We start from the raw sequence: 25,934 nt of genomic DNA on the forward strand, positions 1-25,934 counted from the left end.
AATGATTAATGGAGCAGTTAGAACTTTCTGCCACTGTGGCAGGGAGTTAGCAGGATTATTATTATTATTACTATTATTATTGCAGAATTGGCCATCTATATATTTAAAAGCCAGTTCATAACTTTTCATCCACTCACCTAACTTCCCTTCATGGGTTGGTATAATTAAGGCTGCAATCCTATGCAGTTACCTGGGAGTGAGCACTTTTGGACTCAGTTGGACTTCCTTTTTTATATATATAAATAATTTTTATTAACTTTCAATTACATATATCCAATATAAGCCACATTCTAACATTGCCAAATTACAATTACAATTCAAAAATAAACCAATTGATAAGCCAATTATTCTTTTTGGATGGCCTCCCATGTGCTAGATTTCAAGGAAAGAGAAATTCATTTAATTTTGCTTCCAAAATCTTATTTAATCCAATTACATTTCAGGACTCAGTTAGACTTCCATGTGAGCAAACATGCCTGGGATTGTGTTGTAAGGCTCTGCCACCATCAGGGCCCCTAGTAGGGCAAGCGCTTTACACCTCTGGCTCTTGGAGTGGCTCAGTAGGAATTATTGGGGATCAAACTCCCTCTGACCTCTAAGCAATAAGATGTCTCTGGTTCCCTAGCGCCTTGTGCTATGTTGAACCTTTGCACAGTATTTATTTTTTAAGGGGGCACAGAGGCAAAACAAGCATCCCTCTGAGAACATAGTAGTAGGAGGTAGAATTCTTCAAGCAAAATTTTAATTTTGAAGTATCTGGCTGGGAGATGGTGGGTTTGCATTTACCTTGTAAGCTTAATGAAGTTCCCAAGGGGTGTGGTGTGTGTGTGTGTGTGTCTTTCCTTAACTTCAAAGCATTTAGGAAAACCTCCCCCCAAGCAGTGTAAACCTCTTTGTGGCTGGGCAACTCTCCTTCCTGGTAGGACCCTCTGACCCTGCGCCATCCAATTTAGTACAGAATTAGTTCCATGTACAGAAACACAAGGATGCAGGTGGCGCTGTGGTCTAAACCACCAAGCCTAGGGCTTGCCAATCAGAAGGTCGGCGGTTCAAATCCCCACAACGGGGTGAGCGCCTGTTGCTCGGTCCCCGCTCCTGCCAACCTAGCAGTTCGAAAGCACGCCAAAAAGTTCAAGTAGATAAATAGGTACCGCTCCAACGGGAAGGTAAACAGTGTTTCCGTATGCTGCTCTGGTTTCACCTGAAGCAGCTTAGTCATGCTGGCACGTGACCCAGAAAAACTGTCTGTGGACAAACGCCGGCTCCCTTAGCCTGTAAAGCAAGATGAACGCCGCAACCCGAGAGTCGTCTGCGACTGGACTTAACTGTCAGGGGTCCTTTACCTTTACCTTTTACAGAAACACAACATATTTCTATTTTTCTTGTATCTTTTCCTAGCATGTAGGTTTGATCAGAAATACTTGTGATCTTTAAGACTTTATTTTAAGGTTTTTTAATTAAAAAAAACACACACACCTGACTGAATTGTGAGTCTACTGGCTAAGTTGCCTAGTATGAGAGCTTTAAATCTGTGGACTCCCATCATGGGCCCTATATGTATTGTGACAGTTCATTAAGTGGCCAGTGAAACACCAACATGTCACACATCCATCCTCTAACTCAGGCAGCTGTGGCTGAGTCCAGGGGCCCTGAAGACATACTTCTGATGTTGGGCTGGCAGAATGATAATTTATGCACTCTGCAATTCAAAGGGATTTCATGGCAGTTGTAAATTAATGAAATCTGAATGGTTGTGTGTGTTTTTTGGTGTGTGTTTTTTTAAAAGGGGGAACTTCTCATTTAATTGATTGAGTTTAACATTTAAAAACAAATAAAGAACTTTGGGTCAGTTATTTTTCCTCCCTCTTTTTACAGAGAACAAGATAAATGAGATTAATGCTAGCAAGAAAGGGGGCGTGGGGGGAGAAAAGAAATGCATGGCTTTTGGCCAACACAAAAAAACTGATTCCCTCCACGCCTCCTCTTTTATTTCCCCTTAAAAACCTGCTGTTAATCGCTGCCAAGGAAGAAGTGTAGTAACTTACTACAGATTTTGCTTTCAGTCAGGATTTTTAAAAAGAAGGAAAAAGAAAAGCCTGCAAATGAAAGAATCTCTTTAATCAGATAATTGACCAGCTGGTAATCTTAGCTCTTTTGTGACACACCAGTTGGCAGGTACAGTAGTACCTAAGCATGAGACTCTCTCTCCCTTTCCCTTCCCTTTTGGATACTTATAGAGCTCCTCTGTCTCATTCAGTCTCCAGGGATATTTCCCAGACATTTTGAAGTCCTGAAAAAAGGGACAAGCTATCAGAGGTAATGACTGCCTATGGACATGCAGATGACACTACTACAGATACTAAGGCATCATGCATGGGGGGGGGGGGGGTTCATAAACAATTGTCTTGACACAAGGCTGTGTTGCCTCAAAAGGCATAGCTTGAAGTCATTTTATGATACCTCTTTCCTCACAAAAGTGTGTAAACCAGTATTGCTGTTTACAAGGTAAAAAATGGCAAAGGACCCCTGGACAGTTAAGTCCAGTCAAAGGCAACTGTGGGATGTGGTGCTCATCTTGCTTTTCAGGCAGACAGCTTTCTGGGTCATGTGGCCAGCATGACTAAACTACTTCTGGCACAACAGGACACCGTGACAGAAACCAGAGCGCACGGAAAGGCCGTTTACCTTCCCACTGCAGTGGTACCTATTTATATACTGGCACTGGCTTGTTTTCGAACTGCTAGGTTGGCAGGAGCTGGGTCCAAGCAACGGGAGCTCATCCCGTCGCAGGGATTTGAACCGCTGATTGGGAAGCCCAAGAGGCTCCATAGTTTAGACCACAGCGCCACCCATGCCCATGATGGTATTGCCCTAGCACACCACCCCCTCTAAACCCACCTTATTAAAAATAAGGATGGGTGCTTTGCCTGTTTGACACCCTTATGATCCATTGCCCCTATTTTTACTGCTCACTGCTCTAAACTTAAGGCTCTTCCAGATGATCTGTTTATTGAGAATTCATTCTTATTTGCGTCCATAAAGCTTATGTAGAGCTTGAACTGCCAGCAGATCCACACCATACCATTTAAAGCACATCCAACACATATTTAAAGCATGCAAGTTCTCCCAAAGAATCCTGGGAACTGTAGTTGCTAAGGGTACTGGGAACTGTAGCTCTGTGAGGGGAAACTACAGTTCCCAGGGTTCTTTGGAGAAGGTCATGTGCCTTCAGTGTGCATTGGATGTGCTTTAAAGGTACAGAGTAGATCTTTATGGAGCATCCATTCTCATTTGCCTATGGGGTAGTTATAGGATAATGAGCATTCATCCTGATTTTCCTACACCGTGCATACCCATCTTCCCCTTAATCCCTTGTCCATCCCACACTTCTCAGTGCATTTCCTGGTCAGTTTCCGAACTGCAGATGTAGAATCATAGAGTCATAGTACATCCATGTATTGCAGGGATTTTTTAAAGTGGCTCTGTCACCCTTTCATCCATTAACTGCACACAGCTCAGTTTTTGGTATGCGCTGTAATCGCTTCAGCAAAGCATTGATAGTCTGAAGGTAACCTTAGAAATATTTCATATATTAAATCAGCAAACTAGTTCTGCTTTCATTTTTGTTTTTCACATTTTATTTTAACAGGTAGCTGGGTGCCCTAAGCTGCTCTCTCACCAGTAGCGTAGCATGGGTTGCTAGCATCCAGGGGTGTGCGGAGTGGGTAGGTGGGAGGTAGTGAAATGGGTGGAGTATGCATGCGCATTTAACTGCCTAGCAGCGTCTGTGTCTTCCAGGAGATCGCAGCCACAGGGATAAGAAAATAAGAATCATTCCATTGTCTAGAGAGGTCACTTCCTGGTCTGCATGGAGAAGACATTTTCAACAGAGCCCAGTGGAAGCATACAGCTGTATTGAGGTAGCACTGGGTGTTGAAATTTTGCACCCCTAACAATTTTGTGCCCGGGGCAACTACCCCTGTGCCCCAATGCTATGTCAGTGGCTCTCACACACCACACATCTCCACTGGTCATCATGAGCAACATATTTTCAATTCCAAAATCTCCAATGTCATATTTGGTGTTCATTTGGGTGCTTAAATGGGTGTTTTGAACAGAAGAAAATAATAATAATATCTTAGGGGGGGGGAGGGAGAAAAACCCACCACGGGGAAGGGATTCGTCTTCATTCACGGACCTCAAACTGAAGCTCTTTTCCATGGTTGGATGGTAGCTTCCAGATAATGAGTGAAGTCCACACTCCTGGTTCATGGAAAGAGGAGCTGAGGAAGTGCTTGCTAAAATGTAGCATTGCCACCATTGCAAAACATTTTCCTTCATGTCTGCCTTCTCCTTTTATTCTTTCTCTTCTCTTCGTGTCCACCGGCAGCTATGAATGAAATGCGGCGTGTTAAATGATTGACATCTATTAACGCTCCTTCACAAACCTTGTGCCTTATATCAGAAAAAGCCTACAATTGTATTTTTTTTAAAAAAAATCTTTATTTTTGCAAAGGAAGAAACGGAGGGAGGGAGGGAGGGAGAGATTGGAGGATAGTGTGTTCTTTGAATCTGACTCTGCTGAACCACTGCCAAATGCAGGCCGTTCCATTCAAAGGGCTGAGTGAATAAATGAGAATAACATCCTTGGGGACCTTCAGGATCAGTTTACTCTGAAAATGCTCAGCCTCACAAAGGGTCAGAGTCACAAGGTAAATGAAAATGGCTGGGAGGGGACTTTGATGGCCGAAACACTGTAACTGTAGAGGACTTGAAAGAAAATTGTATTTTTTAAAAAGCAGAGGGGAGAGAGAGAGAGAGAGAAATACTGAGGGGGGTGGGAGACAGCAGGAAGTGACTTGAAGGGGGTGGAAGCAATTGAAAAATGGTAATTTAGAGAAACTTTTCGTGCTATTTTTTCATATTTACGATTCAAAATTTTGCCACTTAGAACAAAATTGGTCAGCGGTGCCAGTGAGAAAGTTAGAGATGCTTTTCTGCATGACAAGACTTTCTTGGTGTGTGGCTTTTGGGGAGGGGAGGAACACGGACACAAAATGCATGATCTATTACTGAAGATTGGCTGGCTGAGGAGCTATAGGATTCAGCCAAAGCCTCACTATGATGGTGGGATGCCAGAGACAACTGCCACAATGGCGCATGACGCTGACAGCACACCCCAATTCTGCCAGTGGAACATTTTCCCAGCAGAGCCATTCTAAGCCAGTTCGGTAATGTCAGAGGAATAGCTGGAAGAAGCCAGGTGGGGGTACAAGAAAAGAACCACGTCTGCTGATGCTGTAGGGGGGCAGATGCATATTTGGAAATCCTGGCTGCCCATCTCTGCTGTAAAGCAGTGATAGTAGGGCAGGGCAGTGGACAGGATGGTCTGCTTAACCCCCGCCCACCTGCTGCTTCCTCCCTGCAGGGCAAAACATTTGGGCTAAAAAGAAAAAGTGGTGAATGCATGAAGGATTAAGCACCCCAGCACCTACTCACTAGCCACCTCCTGAAAATTCCTGCCCACAGTTCATACTGGGGAAGACTGCTCAGGCTACCCAGATGTATGCTGGTGGCTTTGGTATGAATCCTGTTTGGCTCTGCTGTTTGTCTGATGGAAACTGGAAGAAGGCTGACCAATAAACTATATGTTGTGTGTGTGTGTGTGTGTGTGTGTGTGTGTGTGTGTGTGTGTGTGTCACACATATGGTGCACATATTTCCCCTTGATAGCGGAAGCATCTTAGAAGTGTTTGGGGCGCACAGAAATTCTATACTGGTCTCCTTATCATAGACACACATACACACACACACAAATCCAGGACTTGCCAGCATGACACAGAACTCTTAGTACATATGGTGGCAAGTGTATGGTCAATGGAGCTGCAATATTATTCAGATGCTATGGAAGTAAGAGACACAATGGTTCTATCTTCTAAAAAAACCAAATCTTCATCTTTATTTTCACCAAAAACACAGCAACCCAGACAGGAAATAATAAATAAGCAAAAGGGTTTGTCGAGGACATCAATTGGGCGTGGGGAAAGAAAACCAGTTTGAAAAGCTTTATCACACCATGCACTGCAAAGATCAGCCTTCTTCAACCAGGTATTGTCCGTTAGTTTTGGACTACAACTCTCATCATCCCCAGCTAGCATACAGATGGGAGTTGTAGTCCAAAACCTCTGGAGGGTGACAGGTTGGGGGAGGGTGGCACAGATGAAACCTTTGTATTTCTGAATGAGACCAGATTCACTAAATAATTCCGATGGGGAGTCATAGTGACCTGTCAAATGCTCATTTTCGCCCATGGGATTCATAAATTCAAGACAAAAGAAAGTGGCCAGTTTTGACCTGGTAATTCTATTACTCACAGTTAGCTCCTATGTCCATTGAGGGAAATGTTACTGTTTACTTCAGCTGCTTTGAAGTGTAGCATGCCTTTTATCTAGGCAGCAATACATAGACAGATTTGCTCTCCTTATGAGGAAGGAAGTAAAATATGATACAACAGAATATCAGTGACAATATGGCAACATTTCCTTCCATCTCATGTTGGTGGTCACAGGATTACTGGGGCCAAAGGATTTCCACTTTTACATGTTGCATCCAGGAGATGATCATATTAATAATTACAGCAAGTCCAATCCATCAAATCTTGTCAGTACTCACATCCGGTAATATCAGGCAAAAGACTCCTGTGTTTTCTGAGCAATCAAATAATAAGTCACTATAAGATACGAAGAGCTGCTTCATATGTCACAACCTGAAGATATGAGACTCCCACCATATAGGCACATGTTGCAGCAAGCTGTGTCCGGTCAGAAATTCCCTTCAGTGTGTCCTTGTTTCAATACAGCCAGAGTACTGTGGATACTTCAATGAACTAAAGAACCAGCACTGGTTCTTTAGAGGTTTAGGTTTGAATATTGGGCACTATCTCTGTTGTCTTTACAGTTCCTGCTAAAGACTTCCAATAAGCCATCTATAAACTATGGAGAAACCAGCAATGTGCACACAGTGTTTTAAAATGATTCCATAGCTAATACAGCTTGGTGAAAGAACTGACATTGACTGATTGATTGACATAGCATGTTGGTGGCGCCATGGACTATGGAGAACAGCTCGCAGTACTAGTTAAGATGGGTTATCAGGCTACCTCCGTATAACACAGCTTCTTGCATCTTTGATCACCACATAAGAACATCATAATACCTCTGCTGGATCAGGCTAGTGGCCCATGTAGCACAGCATCCTATACCCACAGTGGTCAACCAGATGTCCACAAGAAACTTGTAAGGAGGACAGCACTTTCCTTCAGTTTTCAGAACTGATATTAACAAGCCTGTAGTGTCTACAGTCGCCAAAGAATTGATGCTCTTTAATTATGGTGCTGGAGGAGACTCTTGAGAGTCCCATGGACTGCAAGAAGATCAAACCTATCCATTCTTAAGGAAACCAGCCCTGAGTGCTCAGTGGAAGGACAGATCGTGAAGCTGAGGCTCCAATACTTTGGCCACCTCATGAGAAGAGAAGACTCCCTGGAAAAGACCCTGATGTTGGGAAAGATTGAGGGCACAAGGAGAAAGGGACGACAGAGGATGAGATGGTTGGACAGTGTTCTCGAAGCTACAAACACGAGTCTGACCAAACTGTGGGAGGCAGTGGAAGACAGGAGTGCCTGGCGTGCTCTGGTCCATGGGGTCACGAAGAGTCAGACACGACTAAACGACTAAACAACAACAACAAAGTGTCTACAGTAGTTCAACTGTGGCTTGCTTTGAGCTCAATGTTACATGTTAACTTGAATGAAAATTCCTATGCAGAAATTATATAATGTGAAACAAAGATATCTGGTGCTCTTACTAATTTACATATCATTTAAATATATATATATAGGACAGACTCCCAAATTTGAAGGAGGTTATTGTACACCAGAATAACAGGTCTTCCCTGGATCTATATAGGATTGGGCCTAATTTGCTTTAGAATCAGGGCTGACCTCAAATGGATGCATTTCAACATCCCAGAGCTTTCCTCACTGCATCACGGGCATTCAGGGTTGCAAGGAACCATGAAAAATGTAGCCTCCATGATGCCGAATGTCCCCAGAAACTTAGGGGCATGCATGGTAAGATCCTGCTGGCCATGGATGTCATGGTGCATGCACTTAACAGCTTTTAGGATCAAATGGAAGCCTTGCATAGCTACAAATGTACTTGACTCAGTCTGTGCATAGCTAAAGGGAGCAACAGATAGGTCTGATGTTGGGCTACTGCAGTAGAGGCCCAAATAATAGCAGATACCATTCAGAAATAAATGCAAAGCCTAGACTATGTTCTTCAATCTGGTTCTTCTGAATTATTTCTGCTGTGAACTGGCATTTGTCCATCTAGCATTTGCCAGCACCTCTAACATCACCATCATCACCATGAGTGGGCAGGCAAACCAGCAGTTTGCCCATGAACAAATTAAGCGGAGGGCTCATCAAGACCAGGCTGACTGGGGACCCTCAAACCCTGAAGCCAGATGTGGCTTCACATCTGTCAGCACAGTGGTACCTCAGGTTACAGGCGCTTCAGGTTACAGACTCCGCTAACCCAGAAATAGTACCTCGGGTTAAGAACTTTGCTTCAGGATGAGAACAGAAATTGTGCTCCAGAGGCGCGGAGGCAGCAGGAGGCCCCATTAGCTAAAGTGGTGCTTCAGGTTAAGAACAGTTTCAGGTTAAGAATGGACCTCCAGAACAAATTAAGTACTTAACCCGAGGTACCACTGTAATAGGAACACACAGAAGTATAATAGTGCTTAGAAGAAAGTGAGGAAAAAGACAGCTTCCTTTGGTTCACATCCAAACAGCTGAAGAAAGTGGAAGCTGAAATGTTTTTCTACAATAATTTAATATATCTGGTTTGTTAGTCATTGTAATATACAGTTAGTTAGATAGATAAATTTAAAGAACTAAAAAAATTGGCATCAGTGAGGTATTTATTTCAATTTTGTGGACCCAACACAGTCTCCAGTATTTATTTTTATTAGTAGGCTTGAGATGCTAAATGTAATTCATTAACGAGCAAACTCTGGTTTATTAAAAAATAGTAGCTGTGAGTTCAGGTCCTGTGGTAATTAGTGCTGGATGCAAGTGGGTTTGTTTCTCCTAGTGATATTGGTAGATAATTTATTGACAAGGCAGGTATCCAAGATTTAAAATATATGGTTAGTTTAGATCTGACAACCCAAGTGGTGTCAATAACAGCAGACAAACTGGCTTCTACAACAATCTTGGTTCTTTGGCTCAGCTGTATACCCAGGGTAGTGGGCTAAAACAGGTTATATTTCTTTTTCCAAGTGGCACCATATGTTTTGAATGCCAAGCAAACTTACACATGGAAGAAATAAGAAAAGCCTAACTTAGCTTATTGCCATAGTCAGCACAAACATATGTTTTAAAGTATTCATTTATGGCCTCACCTCCTATGATGATTTTCATATAGAATACTCTTTTGTGAGGTATCTCCCCACCCCCACCCCGAATCTTCTAGATTACCTGTCCTCTTCTTCCTGAGCTTTTTGCTTGCTTTGCAAACCCTTGCAAATATAGTTTTAAATTCTGTCCTTTTTGTTTGTTTTGGGACCTCTCAACAAAAATATCTTAAGGAGATCTGGGAGTCCGCTTGAATTTGATTGTTTAGAAGTCAGCAAACTGAGGGAAGTTTTCTTCTTCACAGTGTACACAAGTTCAGCCTTCAGAGGGCAGCCCAAGGCAGTCAGACAATCCTCACATACCTGGGCAGGCCAACATGTGTTTTCGCTGCAATTTGAGTAGCCCCTTGTTCAGAATATGCTGAAGCAAAAGCTGAAGTTTGAAGCACTCCTCATCTGTCATTGAACTGAAGAGAGCTGAGGCAGCCATATTTAATCAACACCGAAACCTCCTTCTGGGCGATGTTTTGTACTCTCCCCTGCAATATTTTATTCTAAGCCATTTCCCAGACGGCATTATTGATTCATGTCGTTGTCTTCCACATGGCACTGAGCACTTATGCAACATGATACCTAGCTGCCCGTTCGCTTTCTGGGCATGACTTCATAACAAAACAACAACAATAAAAAGCGAGATAACTATTGTGTAAGCTTTAACCAGGCTGAAAATCATGTGGAACACAATGCACAAATATGTATGTCTGTAGGCTGTATTCGTTTTCTAGATAACATTAAAATGGGGCATGTGAGCATTGAATCCTGAACATCCAGAAAATGCCTAGGCAAATGTGGTGGGAGCTGAATGTCTGGGAGAGTGTAGAAGCCAAAATAGCTGTTGTAACTGATTTGGGGATTTGACCACATGTTTGTTCAATTGTCCCAGGTGTTATACATTGTGACACAACACAATTTGCGCCAGATCCTTGAGAAATGTGTTTAATAGTTAATAGTTTAATAGTTATTGTCTCAAGAGCTGTCTGAAGTCAAAGTAGAATTTTCCAGATTTTGCTCAGGCATACATGTTTTTCAATTTTCTCATGACATATATAAATACTATATAGGAAAGATGACACCTTTGATTAATGCAAAGATCGTTCAGGACAGACAGCAAAACAGTTGTCCATGTGGGCACTGTGATCATCTGCAAGGGATTCTGATACGGCAGGGGTTATGTCGCCAGCCTTCATGTCATGCTTGCAGACATCTTTGCAGTGCAGAGTTGGTCTGCCAATGGGCCTGGTGCCTGAACCTAGCTCCCCATAGAGCACGTCCTTGGGGATCCTGCCATCTTCCATTCTGTGGACATGACTAAGCCATGCGAACATGGTGGGAATGTGGGCTTGGGAGAGCACATCTTTGTTTGAGACTCTGTCCTGCCATGTGATGCTCAAAATCTTCCTGATGGAAGGCACTGAGGTGTCACTGAGGCGGGTGTAAGTTGCCCATTACTCACTTCCATGAAGCTGCGTGTTCAACACACAAGCCTGATAGACCTTCCTCTGAGTATTTGTTGTTTGCATCAAATACCCTTTTGGAGAGGCAAGCCATTGCTTTTAGATGCCTTGCCAAAATGCTTGTCAAGCTCTGCATCAATGGAGAGGTTGCTGGTTATGGTGGAGCCCAGGGAGACAAAATCATCTGCCACCTCGAGTGTGGGGTCACCAATGCTAGTGCATGGAGTGTTGGCAATGTCCTGACCCAGGATGTTCTTCTTCTTCTTCTTCTTCTTCTTCTTCTTCTTCTTCTTCTTCTTCTTCTTCTTCTTCTTCTGGCTGGTGGTGAGGCCCAACTCCATACAGGCTTGGGCAAAACAGTTAATGAATCTCTTTAGGCAGCGGTTCTCAACCTGTGGGTCCCCAGATGTTGTTGAACTACAACTCCCATCATCCCTGAGCTCTGGCCTTGCTAGCTAGGGATGATGGGAGTTGTAGTTCGACATCTGGGGACCCATAGGTTGAGAAAGGCTGCTCTACAGGTTCCTTGGAATGTGCTATCAAGGCTGTGTCATTTGCAAACATCTTCTCTCAGATAGGAACCTGCCACACTTTTGTCTTGGAGTGAAAACCTCCCAGGTTGTACAGACTCCTGTCACTTCTTGAATGGAAGTACACATCATTGTTGTACTACAAACAGGACACCCTCCCATAATATCTTGCAAAAATGCATAGCCGAGATGTTTTTTCCAGTTATTTTTATTTATTTAAATTGTTTCACAATATAGGGTTCAAAGAAAGCTGAAGCTTTTCTTGCAGCATTTTAAAACATTAGCCATGCTACAATGTAAAGTTTACAAAAGCCGAACAAGTCCAGCTTTTCATCTCTGGAAGAAAATCATTTTTACATATCTGTTTTCCCTCTGCATTATGAAGGCACTGAAATATTAGCCTGGCAACGAAATGTTTTTATAACTGTGAGAGTTTAATTCATGGAAGACAACCAAGTGTCCTTGAAAACACTTGAGAGGATGTGTGTCACACGCAATTTGCAGTTTTAGTGATTCCAGCAACTGGAAACGGAACAGCATACAGATTTTAAACACACACACACACACACACACACACACACACCAAGTGAAAAAAGATACCAGCAGAAGTCTTTGCTGTTATAGCAAAGTAAAATGTATCTTTACTGTGCAGTAGAGAAGGATAAATACTATAATCAAAATAAAATGCAGCAAATAAAATCCTAAAACAGGTGTCTATGAAGAAATCATACAAGGCAGCATCAATCAATAATTAGCCAGCTAACCAGTTAAACTTCATGCTTAATTACTAGCCCTGAGCACTCTCAAGGAGAGAGAAAAACCTCATCAGGTCCCAGAAAACATTTTATTTTGAATAAATGTTCTATCCCAGTTTTTGGCAAGATATTTTAGGCTACCAGCCCCATCAGCCCCAGCCAGGAGCTGTTGCTGGCTGGGGCTAATAGGAGTTGTGGTTCAAAACATCTGGAAGGCATCAGGCTGGCATAGGCTGTTCCATCCCAAGAATCTTGGGGTTTTCTCCCTTCTGCAGAACTGCTGTCGTGTGATTCCTTGTGTCCTTTTATCCTGGAATGCGAAGAAGTTAAAAGGTGTCTATATTTTAAAATTGCCAGCATGTGTGAAAGCCATGACTGGTGCTACCAGGAGCCTTTCTGAAGCAGTTTCCTCAAGTGGCACTCTGGGGGGGGGTGGCAGATTTGAATCTGGTTGCTGCGCTTGCCTTCTTGCCTCCTGCAGGCTGGCTTGTGGCGGCAATGCCTTGCCCTCTTTTGGACAGTTCCTTCATGCTTGTAGATTCCCTTCTATCCTTCATTCAGGATAGCACTCATCTCACCCTTGCTTCTTCACCCCACTCCCTCAAAAAAATGCCTCCTCTTTCCATTCTGCCAACTGACACCTCTCTCACTTTCGCACCGTATTCCCCCAGAAGAACCATCAACTTTGTTGGGTGTTTTGGATGCTATTCTCTGTTGCACAAAAAATAGCTATTTAGATGTCCAGATTTTTTAATAGGTTAAATTTTTGATCATTATAGTGCATTTTTGGAAAAAACGTATGTAAGGATTTTAAAAAGTGGAGGCAAATACTTTGTCTCTTTCTGGCTATATAGCACTAATTGAACCACAGTATCCAAAATGCCTTACCTTTTTCAAACTTTACCTTTATTGGCATATGTATAAGGTCCCACTCATTCAGGAAACCCAAATGGGGGCATGACAAAAAGAAAGAGTGAAAAACAGAGGGCAGAGGTGAGGCTAAAAAACCACTCTACATATTTGACTTTGGTCCATGTGAGCCTAACATGGTTTAGGAACAGGGCCATAGCTAGGGGGTGGCGAGGTGGACCCCTGCCAGGGGCACAGGTGAGGGTGTGTGTGCAAAATCAGCTTAAAATATGTCCATAAATATGTCTATAAATAAAAATATCAATTATTGCCTCATAAGAAAAGGTTTTAAATAGAGGGTGAATTGAATGGGGGGGGGGTTGGAGGAAAGGCAGAAAGAAGAGCTAATTTTCCATGGCTAGGGGGCGCAATCTGGACAGTTCTGCCAGGGGCACAAGATCACCTAGCTAAGGCTCTGTTTAGGAAGCAGTGGTTCGTCTGCCACAGACTCTTCTTCCACCCTTCATAGAATGGCTCTGATTGTCTCTTCTATTCTCAGTACAAATTTATGGGAAATTACAGGACACATTGGCCTATACCAAGATCCTGAACACAAACAAAATATTGTGGCATGAGTTATCTTGGGAACAGCAAAAGGCATACTGCATGAAACTATGTGGAGAGGTTATAAATTAGGTTTTTAAGAAAAGAGGATTGCCTCATGTTCATGTTATTTTCCCTTGATGAGATTGCGTCAAATAAATCCAGCAAATTTCAGCAGAAATGCCGGATCAGAGAGTGAGTGAGAGAGAAAGATGCCAAAGGGGAAAAAAGAGCCAGATGAAAAATGCACAAATTGGAAGAAAATAAAATAATTCATAGGTTGCCGCTTATGTTATCATGCAGACTACACTTGTTCCTCTTCTGAGTTCTGAGTTCTCCATGCATGGCTCCACAGTTTGCCACAGGCAGCTGAGAGCTATTAATGGACCACAACATCTGTTTCAGCAACAGTGGTTCCTTGGTTAATGAAACTAATTAAAAAGAAATCCAGAATAAAATCTCATTACCTATCCCGCATATCTCTGTATAAATATGGCAACAGTTGAGATAATGATAAAATTCATATGGCTAAAATTATGAACACACTATCATGGTGATATTAAAACCTCCTTTGGACTATTCTTTAGCACTCTGATAAAATGCTGAAATGAGTTAATTCTTAAGAACTTCCCCTCTCCTCCCTCCATATGTGCACCCTGCACCCTCCCCAAATCTGCTCTGGAGGGTTGGGGGGTGGGATGGAAAACCGGAAGAGATGGGGGGCAGAAGGAGGAGATGAGGGTAAGTTCTGTTGCATAAATAGAAATGTGTGCACCATTGGGATGAGTTAGTTAGATAGCACCCCATATCTTACGCAACTTAAACATGCACACATAAGACAGTCATCCATTAGCTAAAGAAAAACCCAAGGTTTTCAGTAGTATGAAAAACTTCAGGGAGGAAAACCTGAATGAGACCCCCCCCCCCAATAAGCCCAAGGAGGACTGAGCATGCTCAGTAGGCAAGGCATACTGACTCATTATTGGGGGTGGGGGAGAGACAAAACCCAGGTGGAAGCAGAATTGGAATGGATTTTCCTGAAAGAAGGCACAGCTGCTTGACTAGAAGACTGAGCAGCAGCATCCCAAACTGCAATGTTTGTTGCCAGGCCCCACTGGTTCCCTCTATTTCAGATGTTCATTCGGTGAGGGCCATTGCTTGTGGAGTCAACATGGCGCCGTCCATGCACAAAAAGAGAGATTTCTGCAGGCTTGAGGCAACCTCAAAGTTTTCAGAAGTACATGCTCTTTGGAGGAATCACCTGCCACCACCCCTAAAACCAAATGTGGAATGGGCGTGCTTGGTAGCTAGAGATTGCTGACTTGACTGTTGGAGGGGGGAAGCAGAAAACCAGGTGGGATGGAAGGGCTGGAAGCCAAAGCAAGAAGTACTTCATACTGCATCATTTTGGACATTCACTTCAATAGAGGGTGTAGTCATGCATGCACTCTCTTTGATACTCCTTCATTATGTTGATTGTGGTGCCTGTATGTCAGGCATAGGCAACCTTGGCCCTCCAGATGTTTGGGACTACAATTCCCATCATCCATGACCACTGGTCCTGTTAGCTAGGGATCATGGGAGTTGTAGTCCCAAAACATCTGGAGGGCTGAGGTTGCCTATGCCTGTCGTATGTGCAGGAATACATATACAAATCACTTGTGTGCCTTTGTCCTATTTACAAAAAAAATTAAAAATATACAGAGACTTGTGGCATGTTTAACCCTAGTACATTTATCACGACAAGGTTTCTTGGCCTACTCAACAGATTTAATATGGCACTGTTTTTTCTGGACCAGAGGCCACTCATAAGATGCAAGATCAAGCAGGCTTTGACCTCCAAAAGCTGAATCCATAATAAAAATGTTAGGCTTTAAAGTGCTACGAGTTTCTTCATTGTTTTTGTTGCTGCAGATTAACCTGGCTGCCCCTCTGGAAGTGGCTTTGCTTTGGTGGCTCTGTATTCAGAGCACATGACTTGTACTAAAGTATAAGGCAACATAGGTTGCACCTAGCATGATAAGAAATGATCCAAAGAACCTGCCCAGGCACAGCCTGCTTTTCCTTGCAACATGTTTTCTATTCCATTGGACTCCCTGCTCAGTGCTGGAGATGGGCTGGGCCTGAATTCTATGCCACAGCATTCCAAAGGCAAACAAGGAAACGGGTAACTGTACCCTTGGCTGGAAAATGTGGAGGCTGGGTGTGTGGTGCCCAAATGAATTACTCAAAAATGATTGCCTGGGACTGGGCCAAGTATTATCTCACCAGGCTTCAGCGCTCACTGCAGTGGCATGACAGGGACAAACTACAGTAACCTGAGAAAGAGATAAGAGTCTGAGAGTAGTGAGAATGCTTTTAAGCTGTGCAGTAGGTGTTGGGTCTCTGCTTTGTTCTTGCTTCCCAAACCAGAAGAAGAAAATCAACCTGCTTGTGCAATCTTGTGGTAAATTAGATCAGCATTCAGGCAATTTCTTCACCGGCAATGCTTTTGAAAACGAGGCTGTGATTAATGCAGTGAGATTTTTAAGCCTGCCCAGTGGCAAAGGTTCTGAGCAGGGAAAACATGGAAGCAGCATGGCAGGTCTTGCTGAGACCCAGTCATTCTATCTACCCATTTCACCCTTTCCATGTAGCAGCAGAGAAAATGGAGTGTGACTCCTGCTTGGCTTACTTTGGCTTGGCAAGCACTACTAGGAAGGCCAAAAGGAATCTGAGAGAGTCGCCTACCACTCCCTCTACTGCATTTGTGTGTCCCTCCATTTGGGAAAGTTCCCAGTGGCCTCTGTATTGCCATAGCGCCCCTGGAGTGATCTCCTTTTCACTGATGGGTGGAGAGCGCCTTGTGACTAAGTGAGAGGCAATGCTACTTTGCAAGCTTCTTCTGTACCTGCTAGCTTTGCCCAGCTGGGTTTACACAATGACGCAGGACCATTGATGCATCATTCCCAATGAGAGGGCCACCCAACGGCAACTTACAGATCAAGCGATGACATTCTTGTGCTCTCTTTGGGCATCCAAAACACTAGATTCTTCTGCCTGGTGATGCCAGCATGCCCAAGCTGTTGGAATATTGCCGAAATGCTGGCACTGAAGCACTAAAGTATACGCAACCATTAATAAAACAGGTAAAATATGACTAATATGAGCCCATTCAACACACACACACACACCCTTCCTCTTACCATATCTCAAGAAGAAGAAAACCTAACAAGTTCACACTGTAGGGGAATGGAATTATTTAACTTTAGAGGCAGCCATCAAGAACATCTCTGGATATGCTATTCATGTCCTGGTTTGGTTCACAGGAGACATTTTTCAAAAGCCTATTCAGTCTGAGAAACTGCAGTGCAATTGTTATGCGTACCAAGCTCAAGAGTTGTAAATACATATTCTGATGTTGTTTACACACTAAAATATTCTAGCTTAGTCTAATGAAGGTACAAATGGAAAATAAATATACAGACTTGCTAGATACAGAGGCTTCAAAATATGTTATTTGCCAAGGTATGTAACTAAAGATTAATCAGACAGATTAGGGGAAATTGGACCTTCCTAAATGGGCCAGGCCTTGGTACCCATGCCCAGGGGTGGACTTTGGTCTTTCAGATTTCAATGGCACCATGTGCAAGGCCAAAATTCACCTACCCCGCCTCTCACTTTCTGTTCTGCTCAACTCACTACGTCCTAGTGGTGACACCCTGCAGAGCTCCCTAGGCTCAGCACCCAGGACAACGGAACTGGTTGTACTGCCCTAAATCTTCCTCTGCCCACACTCACCCATTTATTGAAATAATAATGGCATCACTGCCACCCATTCTAAAGTTTGGACCCATGAGAGGTCAGCAAGCTTACTGGACCATGAGGAATAAGCTTCCTTGGACATAGTTTGAACCAGTGCTTATGGAAGTCCCAGCAATAAAATGTATTCTTAATATCAAAGACTGTGGTTTTCATATGAGAGCTCATTCCTGGATTGAGTGTGGTAAGAGCAGAAGGGAGAGTGTGCAGAGAACTTTCTATAGACTGCTGAGCATCTGGAACCAGTCTCTTATGTGCACAACTATCTCAGTCAACTCTTCTTGATGTAACATAGCAACTGGACCCCACTCAACATTGCTGCTCCTCTCAGTACCACTGGTGCTTCTATTTTATGTAAGAGAATCTCTGCAGGCAGGAGCTTTTGCTTAAAGTGTTAATCTTCTGTGAATCCCTCGCTTGGGCCAGAATATTATTCAGGCAGCATTGAAGCTCCCCTACTGTCCTGTCTGGAATGTTCACATTTGAAGTGTAATATTACCTATGCAAGGCAGCCTACCAAAAGTCATTATTAACTTATCTAATTATGAAAATGGTATCTTCCATTCCAAGCCCTGGTTTTAAATTCTTCTTAAAAATAATAATAGAGTATTCTGTTCATTTCAGCAGCCCCTTATATACTGCAGTTGCTGGGGAACAGAAGTGGGGATAGTTCTGTTGCCCTCATATGCTGCTTGTGGGCTTCTCATAGGCATCTGGTTAGCCATGTGTGAGAACAGGATGTTGGACTACATTAGTCTTTGGTCCGATCCAGCAGAGCTCTTCTTACATTCCTATGCATTGAGAAATACAGTAGAGATTATGCCACACCTCTGTTTTCCCCCTGCTTTCTCTGTGATGCTGATGACAGAATGATACTACCATTGTGTGGGAAGAATCTGTAGCTGAAATGAATCTATCTGCTGCTGAAAATTCTTCTCAGAATTTTCCTTTGCCAAATCTTACTGCTGAATATTCTCTAGGTTGATACACCATCACCCACTGAGAATGTGCTGTAGAACATTCCCAGCATTCTGCTGAGGCTGTGCATTGCAGAAGAGAAGCAGTTGTGGTGAGGATTTGGGAAGGTTTCTTCACAATAGGCTCCTCCAGATGACCTGCTTATTGAACGTCCATCATCATTTGCTTGTACAGTGGTACCTCGGGTTACATACGCTTCAGGTTACATATGCTTCAGGTTACAGACTCCGCTAACCCAGTAATAGTGCTTCAGGATGAGAACAGAAATCGTGCTCCGGCAGCACGGCAGCAGCAGGAGGCCCCATTAGCTAAAGTGGTGCTTCAGGTTAAGAACGGACCTCAGGAACGAATTAAGTACTTAACCCAAGGTACCACTGTACAAAGCTTACCTGGTGGCTTGATTATTTATTTATTTATTTATTTATTTATTTATTTATTTATTTCACATAAATCACATACCACTTAATTATTAAAGAAACCCACCTCAAAGTGGTTTATATCCCATCTTTACTGAGCATTCACTATGGTTTATTTGCAGGGCATTTATAAGATCGTGAACATTCATCCTGATTTGCTTGGAGGGTGTTTACACATCTTCCTGTTAGTGATTTTCTCATTGCACACTTCTCAACGGCTTTTCCCATCACTTTCCAAACTGCAATAAGTCCATTTCTTTTTCAGTGTGGATTTACTGAACTAAGTTGACAGAGCCCTTTAAGCCACTTTAATTGCACAAACCTAAAGCTCTGGTATGCGCTCAAACCTTTCTCACAAAATAGTGACAGTTACTGGTTTTCCATTTGGGAGCCTCTGATCAGTTTCCAAATACCAAGGGCTGCTCAGAATATGGCTTATGAACCACTGGGATATTATGTCTAATAGTATTTTATAGTTGATAGCAATAAATACATAATGTGCAGTGGTATATAGCATTGAACAGCATTTTGTAGATAATATACAATGGGGAGCCATGGATATTTGACAGTATGTGGCAGTTGACAGGTTATGAGATTTGACATTTGAAGCCCACAAAAAAGACAGCTGTCTAGAGATGCCCAACTTCTTATTGTGAGGTAAAAATAGTTGCAAGTTAAATTAGTGAGAGATACCCAACACACACAAATACACACACACAATCACAATTTAATTTGGCCATAAATATTTTCCAGAATGAAAATCAAATAGACACCTAAAAGCACAACCCTAAGCATGCCTACCAAGATGTCACCTTACCTTAAATGGTCAGGTGGCATTGCCACCTGGCCACGGGCCTTGTCAGCCAGCTGGCAGCCAGCTGGGGAGGATGGCAGGCCTGTCTGCAGATTAGCTAATGGCAGGCAGGTCTGGGTCTGGGGATTCCCCAGGGGGTGAGCCCAACCAGCCAATGGGCATAGTATGTTACACTAAGTTCAATGAGACTTACTATAAGATAAGTCTATATGGGATTGCAACACACTTACCTGGGAGTAAGTCCCTTTTAACTCAATAGGATTGCAGTTAAAGTAAAAGAAAGAATAATGGTATGATTTGCAAATATTCTCTCCAGAGCAATTATGCTTTGCTTCAGCGGACTGTTTCATTAAGTTACTTATGTTAGTTTCATAAATATTTAGAGCATTTCAATGTGTGTGTGTGCGCGCGCAAATTTATTAAAGAAAAAAACATTCCCCACAAACATATACTTAAATATAAATAAAGGAATCACAACTTTATTTCCCTTTGGGAATATAATGGCAAATCTACCCTTTCTGTCTGGTTCTGTATATTATAGTAGTGAAGAATGTATCCCTGCAGGAATGCTAGCATTGTATCACACAATACGTACGGATACCAGAGCCATTTCAATCCATGGGGGTCACATCTGGCTCTACATTTTTTGTTCTTTCCCCCATTTTTCTGGAAACCAGAGTTCCAAAACAGAACTTATTTCATCCATAACCCAGGGACTTTAGGCAAACTGTGAGTCCCAAAACACAGTTTACCCGAAGTCTGTGTGTTATGGGTGTAATAAGTTCTGAATTTCTAATTGGAAGTGGACTTCCATTCCCTTGCCTTACATTCCCAGTCTCATAAGAACATGCCTTCCCTAACTTTAATGGGACTTATGCAGGCAGAGTTTCCTCCAGATTGTCCCTAATGTGGTTACTCAGAAATTTTCAGGATTTTTCTTTCTTTCTAGAGCTTTCATTTCATTTATAATAAAAATGTTTTAATTCACTGCTGTTAAAAAGAAGAGGGGAATGAACCCCTTGACCTTAAGGCTATTTAATGCAGTTCCTTCATTTAAAAAATAAAATAGTGATTTTCTTTTAAGGGAGGGAACCTTTGCTTCACTGCTGCCCATTAATGTCCTTCCTTCATCCTTGGTGGCCCTCTGGTTTCTTAGACAAAGGGCCTCAATGTGCTATATATGCCTCCTCCTCTTAATGTGAACCAGCAGCCCAAATTACCTGTGTGACCTTTCCCATGAGCGTGAGGAGAAATCTCTCCTGGAGTGAGATAAAGAAATTAGGTCTTCATTCTTCCATGGTTTACTCCTAGGAATGCTTCTTGGCTGGACGCTAAGAATAAGCCAGTTATTGAAAAGGGGCGCTGGGAAGCTGACAAGCATGGCTAAGCCGAGTAGGGAAATTTGATGAGGAAATAAGATGCTTTGTAGATCAGTGTGTAGTGATTAGTCTTTTGAATGCTAGGATTATTATATAAGCAAAAAGAGAGGGGGTGCTTATTGTAACTGACAGCTTCCACTTATACAGGTATTCTTCCAACTAATGAGAAGCATAATGGACTATTTGTTTATAAATCTTAGCCCATAACCCCCCTACTTTTTCCTCAGGCCAATTAAGTGGGCTGGAAAGCTTGAGACAATGATATTTCAAAGAAGAACCCACCCTCTGGCTGCCTCTCCCCAAATGCTGGAATCGCAGTAGTAGGACTAACAACAACTGCCGACAAATTAAAAACTCATTTCTTATTACTTGCATTCTTCTGTGATCACAGAATATAAAGAAGACACGTGGCATTTATAGTTCAAAAGAAAAGGCCTGAAGCCCGAGGGTAGATTTGCTTGTACCTTTAGCATAAATAACTTTTCTTCTTTCTTTCCTTTCTTTTGTGTGTATAAGCACTCCAAAGAAAATCCTTCGCTGTAAACATCCATCAATTTAGGTCTATAACTAAGGGATGATCAACTAGAGAGCTGGAAACCAGCTTTGTACCCCAACTTGGTATGGAAGAATCTGTCAATTTTCAGTTCTCTCGGTTTCTCATTTTTCCAGTCAAAAACACAGTTCTCCACACTTCTGCAGCAATTTGCATTAAAAAAAAGATCTTCATGAAAATTCTTCAGCACTTTAATAAGAAGGTCTCTTAATTAACACATTTTTATATGTACACAGTTTTTGACTAATGTAATATTTTTCCAAGCAATTTTGCTAATATATTGTGTTTTGTATGCTATTTTAACAAATATATTCATTTCTATGCACAATTTCACCTAAGACGTGCATTTTTTGTGAACACTGGCTGATTGGTGAACGGTATCACAAAATTCGGATAAGTGTGAACTTCGAAGGAGGGCGGCGTTTCGGATCTCCTATTATTTCGGAAAATGTGAATTTGACAGATTCAGCTATGAATGAAAATGGTATCAAATTTCTCTCCCATCCCTAACCCCAACACACTTTATTTAGCCCCAATGGCCATACTAAATTTTAACTTAGGGATATTATTATTTTTTACTCAGATTCATTCATTTGTAAACAAGTACACCAAACACGTGTCCCTGTGCTGCCGTCTTCTGCTGATTTGCCTCTTAAGGAGGAGATCTTTCAGGAAGCACATTCATTTCCAATAGAGCTGTGCTAAATATTATCTAGTGTTGATTTTTGGCTATAATACTAGCGGGTAGTACATTTAAGGGGTGTGTGTTAATTTAGCTTACATTTAAAGGCAAATCTTATTACACTGGCACTTTCTGAAACAATATGTGAACCAAAACACATCCATTCTTTGCAAACCATACTTCTCTAAATTTTGCAATGCAGTTCTCCAGCCAACTAATGTGTACAAAAATGCACATACTAGGGGAAATGCGCACATGGGGAAATATGACAGGAGCGAGCCAAAAGCAAATCACACCAAGCAAACTGGAGCTAACTCTTTATTAGCAAATACAGTCATACCTCGGGTTAAATATGCTTCGGGATGAATATTTTCGGGTTGCGCTCCACGGCGACCCGGAAGTAACAGAGTGCGTTACTTCCAGGTTTCGCTGCTTTCGCAGACACTCATCATGTGCATGCACGGAAGCGGTGAATCGTGACCCGCACACTCGCAGACGCATGCACATGGGTTGCGTTCGCTTCAGGATGCGAACGGGGCTCTAGAACGGATCCCGTTCTCATCCAGAGGTACCACTGCAGGATCTGCACAAGAATGTCAGGCCTAATGAGCACAACAACTCAGGTCTTGCCCCCATGGATCAATTGCTGAGACTAAAGATCCCCACATCCCCATAGCCTTCTTTGTCTCCTCCTCTCCAGGCTTTTCTCCAAGCAACCAGACTCTGTCTGTGTGCCTGTCTTTTTTGCTCCTGCTTCATGTCTCTCCTGGTTCTGGGAAAGGAGCTTGTCACAGCAGGAGGAGGGGACACCTGTGCCTCTTCACAAGTCTGACCCATTTCTGCCTCTCAGCTTCCCTCCCTTCCTGCGTCTGTTTCTGCCTCTGATTCTGGACTTCTGTCTGCCACAGACTCTCCCCACTCGCTAAGCCCTGTTACCCCTTTAGCTTCCAACACCTCCTCTTCGCAGTCTTCTCCCTCTAACCACTCAACATTGTCCCTAGGTTCTGAGCCTTCCTCCCTTGGGGGTTCCCCAGCTGGTGTCTCCCACAATTCCTTCGTATGCAGCTGGTCCATGCTGTACTATTATTTTTAGAAAACACTCACCATGAATGCCTCCCATGTTCTTTTATAACAGCTTTGCCGCCCACTTGAGAGGTGCAAGAACTGAGTTCTGGTGAGTTCTGGCTGGGGGAAAAAGCCCTGATGGCATTATTAGTGCAAAATGCATTATTTCAGGGGAAACTGCTTTGGAACACTGTGATAGGAATTTGTACTAAAATGTGCAGATTTGAACATTTTGTACTATGTCTTAAAGAAGTTCACAAGGATCAAATTTCAGAACTTTTGATGTAGAATGAAGATTCGAAAAGTCCTAAGGCCTAAACGAAGCATCTGCTAAGGAAGACTGTTGCTTTGGTGCTGCTTGCCAAGTCAACCAGGAGTGTTTTTGTTAACTTTGGAGTTTTAACTAGCAGAAACTACTATTACAGACAGCTTGTATGTCCTAAAGTTACATTTCTTTTTTCTATTAAAGTGCAGTCAAATATGTGTTCAATACTGCATTCATCTGGCTTCTGTAACTCTCGTGTGCTTTCAGCATTGTTATATTATCTCCAAAGATTGAAGCTTTATTTTGGCCCTAAGAGATGTTGTGTTGTTCATAGGATTCCTAATTCTGTGTTGTTGTTTTTATTTCAGCACATGATGCCAAAGAACTGAATACAAACCCACAGGCTGTTTGGTTTTCACACATGGACTCAAATCTGTTTGTGCTTAGACCAATCTATGATGAGAAATAAAATCTGTGTTGCTTGACATATGCATCAGATTCATCTTTTGTACAGTATTTAAGCCACGAGAATACATTTCCACAAGTGACAGAGATAGTGCAAGAAGAGGGGATTGTTTTGTATCACACGTGAAAATGATCACTGGTTTCTTCATACACGTTGCCTCGTAGGACAGCAGCCTGCAGCCCCACACAAAGGAAATTCAATCCGCTCAACAGCTAATTAAAAAAGCATTACCTTTCCCTAGCGCTGACCTCCAGTAGTGAAAAGGATAAAGATGGGTATCTGTCAATCATGTTTACCTAACAAACTCTGGCACAATATTGTGATGAACAGACAGATCTAAAAAAGGATGGATGATATCGCTCAGAACTCCAAGGTACTCTTAATACCACGTTTAAAGAAGACCTCATCAGTAATTTGAAACCTTCAGCTTGCATGCCAGGGATACACCAGAGCTAAATTTTGCTCAGTCCTGCAGAGCGTAAATATACAGAGTGAGACAGGAACACTTTGGACGTTTGAGGAAAGCAACAGATCCCTTGCACGTGGCACTCATTTGCAGTTCTATTTCCCTTTCTCGAGACACATCCATATGGGATATTATTCCAGCTAGTCTTGAAGCTTTATTTATTCCACTGCTATGTAGAATTTAATGCTAAGGCCAAAGTTGGATATGCTTAAGTCCCACTATAATCACCTGACAGAAGCACTTAAACCTAATTTATTTCAGTGAGTCTGGGCCACACATGACACCACCTGAATTAGACCCACAGTGTTCCAGTCCCTGCCCCTGGTGGAACAAAGGATTCCACTGAGCACACTCTTCTGCTTGGGTCTCCCTTGAAGAAGCTTCTGTGCAGGTGATAGGTTAAAGCAACTTGATGAAGTTTTAATTTCTTCCCGTTTGCCTGAAAGAATGAGCTTGGTTTTATTAAATTCCAGCCGGGTAATTACCTGGGAAGACAAATGAATATGAGCCAGGACTGAGCACAAATCTACAGAGAGGCAGGTACGGGGGTACATCTGTTCCAGACCCAAAGCTAACTGGGGACAAGCTTAATTTTTATTTTTTTAAAGTTGCTATTCTCTTTAGACCAAACCTTATGAAACAAAATGTGCAGGTACCAATCAAAGCCGCTGCTCTGCGAGACAGGATCCTGCCCAGACATTTCAGTGTTCTTCTTAGCCAATGAGCAATGTCAGAGCTGGAATTGAAAACAGAGAAATTTAGAGTCATACAACAAGTGCAAGTCCCCAAAATTGTGTGACAGGCAGAAAGTCAGTGGAACAATGGATGAGACAGTGGAGAAGAAACTACTTGGTGCATTTTGAAGGTGTGTTTCAGTTTTTCTTAGTTCAGGAGCAGCTCACACAGTGGGGCAAAGCCGCAACAACAGCCTCTGGGCAGCCCTGTTGCTTCTACTTCCTGGGAGGTGAAGGGTGAGACAGTAGCAGCTCATGGCTGCATGGGTGTATTGGCAGCCCTAATCTTGCTGCTGCCTCACCCCTACCTCTCCTGGTAAGTGGCAAGCACACTAGTGCTTGGTGGTACTGCTGGGGCTCTGCACCACCAGGTGAGCCACTCCTGCCTTGGTGTATGTGTCACTCTGGTTTTTTTCTCTCTCTCTAGACTGACACAATCAAGAAGGACTACTTGATTTGTTTCGAAGGGAATACTGAGTCAGATAATCAGTCCATTGAGGTGAATATTCTGCATCGTTCTGCCCATGGGTGAGAACAGCGGTAGTGTGTTCATCTGAAAGCAAAATGTAGCAGCAAAGGCAGGAGTTTGTGCTCTTTCTAACTCAGTTTAATGGCATTAAACATATATTTTCATGCTCAGAA

At 42.7% G+C, this 25,934-nt stretch overlaps 1 long non-coding RNA gene across 1 annotated transcript; it reads left to right on the plus strand.

Annotated features, from left to right (window-relative positions):
• Positions 1 to 4,631: 4,631 nt before the first annotated feature.
• On the plus strand, positions 4,632 to 24,111 carry LOC310703032. Its single transcript, XR_014523909.1, has 2 exons — positions 4,632 to 4,712; positions 23,995 to 24,111. It is a non-coding gene; the product is annotated as an uncharacterized lncRNA (long non-coding RNA).
• The last annotated feature ends 1,823 nt before the right edge of the window (positions 24,112 to 25,934 follow it).

Source organism: Podarcis liolepis, assembly GCF_965112155.1.
Source record: "Podarcis liolepis genome assembly, chromosome: 3".
Lineage (NCBI taxonomy): Eukaryota > Metazoa > Chordata > Lepidosauria > Squamata > Lacertidae > Podarcis > Podarcis liolepis.